This window comes from Chrysochloris asiatica, unplaced genomic scaffold (genome assembly GCF_000296735.1).
Source record: "Chrysochloris asiatica unplaced genomic scaffold, ChrAsi1.0 scaffold02009, whole genome shotgun sequence".
NCBI classification, from domain to species: domain Eukaryota; kingdom Metazoa; phylum Chordata; class Mammalia; order Afrosoricida; family Chrysochloridae; genus Chrysochloris; species Chrysochloris asiatica.
In genome coordinates, this window is record NW_006410527.1 from 4,463 (window position 1) to 4,919 (window position 457).

Consider the following 457-nt stretch of genomic DNA (forward strand, 5'->3'; position numbering starts at 1 on the left):
GGGTGCCTGAGTGAGTATACACATCACTACCCCTGTAGGGTTCTACAATGTATGTGCATGAATCTGTGCTGCAAAGACCACTGTACCCAGAATCTAAGAAGGGGGAAGACACTGCTTAAAAACTAAAGATTACCCAAAATAGCTAAAGCTGGCCCTGAATTGTTGATCACTATGAAAATGTCCTGAACGGGAGTTGTGGAGTGGGAGAGAGACAAACTAAAAAGGAAACAGGCCAAAAATTAAATCCCATGTTACATCATAAGGAACAACAGTAGCATTTTTAAATATCTCAGGAGGCAAATATCCCATGAAGGTAAGAAGCTGAGAGAGAGGTGTTAAAGTCATACTAATATCTTGCTACAGATTTTTTTTTTTTTTAACCTGAAATTATAGACTGTAGAATCCAGTCTATTTTTTTTTGTTGTTGTTGGATATATGGTTCCTAAATATAATCTTT